General features: G+C 38.5%; 1 protein-coding gene across 1 annotated transcript in view; it reads right to left on the bottom strand.

Moving 5' to 3' along the window:
* Positions 1–1,675, bottom strand: part of MTIF3 (mitochondrial translational initiation factor 3) — a 14,364-nt gene that overhangs the window by 10,451 nt on the left and 2,238 nt on the right. The window lies entirely within an intron of this gene.

Below are 1,675 nucleotides of genomic sequence, written 5' to 3'. Positions count from 1 at the left end.
AGTAGCCGGGAGTACAGGTGTGCACCACTACTGCCCAGCTAATTTTTGCATTTTTGGTAGAGATGGGGTTTTACCATGTTGGCCAGGCTGGTCTCGATCTCCTGACCTCAAATGATCCACCTGCCTTGGCCTCCCGAAGTGTTGGGATTACAGGCGTGAGCCAGGGCACCCAGCCTGTTAATTTTCTTAGGTGTGAAAATGGAATTCTTAAGAAACAAATGCAGAAGTATTCAGGATAGTGTCATGACATCTATCACTTGCTTTGAAACCATCCAGCAGAAAAGATAAACAATGCACTTACGGCAGCATTTGCTGAATCTAGGTTATGGTTATATGGGTGTTCAATAATTAATACATTTTTAAAGAACAAATCAATAGCCTAGAGGGAGGAACGGTTCACTAGTAATGCCAATGTAACTATTCTAGTCTGTGTAAGCTCTCAATTTCACTGTAATTTAATACACTGGCATTCTGGCTTTGTACATAATTTTTAAAAATATTCCCTTTATTCATTTCAAGCCTCTATCTAAGTGACCCATAAATAAGGAACTTTATAAACTTAAAATTCTGATTTTTTTGTAATGCATACTGCCTTTACTTCTTCATTTAGTTTTCCCTAAACTCAAGTGTAAAAGTCTCATCATAAAGGATGGGAGGAAGGCTGGCATAAAAAAAGTACACATTAGGTACAATGTACACAATTCGGGTGATGGTGCACTAAAATCTCAGAATTCACCACTATATAATCCGTCCATGTAATGAAAAGTCACTTGCAGTCCAAAAGCTACTGAAATAAAAATTTTAGAAGAATAAAATAAATGGTGATGGTTTCAGTTTGAGGCAGAACTTGTACAATTTTTTGCTAGTGAATGGTTAAAAGTTAACTGGTCTACAATGGGGTGGTGTTTCTCAGAAACCAGGGCCTGTCCGCATCACCTGGGGATGCTTTTCAAAACACAGATATTTCCTCTTCCCTATCCTGTTCAGAACCACTGGGTTAGGCCAAAAAAAAAAAAAAAAGATGAACTTTAAGAGTAAGAAACCACTGTAAGTGGGGTCAAGGGTAGTTTGAGCTAAGATGCCTAAGACTGCCCCTAACCTTTCAAGGTTGATGAAAAATAGGAAGCCACGTTCTCTGATTAAAATCTCTGATGCCTCTGTGAGGTAAACACCACCAGGCTGAATAGGCCAGGAGACTAACTCAAAATCGAAACAAATGCTTACATTCTCATGATAATCCTGGTGCATTTGCTCACTCACTCCCACAACTATACTCTCTGAGACATCCACAATATTCTAAAAGTCAATTATCTTAATGGCAATTACTTATAATGCCTAACTTTATAATATGATATCCATTTTTAATTCGATGTTTACTCAGACTTTATCTGACTTTTGACAAGTGCATACACCTTTGTAACCAAAACTCCTATCGACAAAACATCACCATCATCCCAGAAAGTTCCCTCTTGCCATTTCCATGTCGATCTCCATCCCCAAGAGGCAACTATTGTTCTGATCTTTTCCCATCACAGTCTGTCCGAAGACTTCATATAAATGGAATCGAACAGTATCTGCTGTTTGTTGTAAGGCATCTCAGCATGTTTCGAGATTAATTCACGTTGTGCGGATAATTATTTTGTTCCTTTCGATTTCTAAGGAGTGTCCTCCAAGT

Source organism: Colobus angolensis, unplaced genomic scaffold (genome assembly GCF_000951035.1).
Source record: "Colobus angolensis palliatus isolate OR3802 unplaced genomic scaffold, Cang.pa_1.0 Scaffold113, whole genome shotgun sequence".
In the NCBI taxonomy this organism is placed as follows: Eukaryota; Metazoa; Chordata; class Mammalia; order Primates; family Cercopithecidae; genus Colobus; species Colobus angolensis.
Note: the sequence above shows the minus strand (reverse complement) of the source record. Positions and strands in the feature narration are given on the sequence as shown.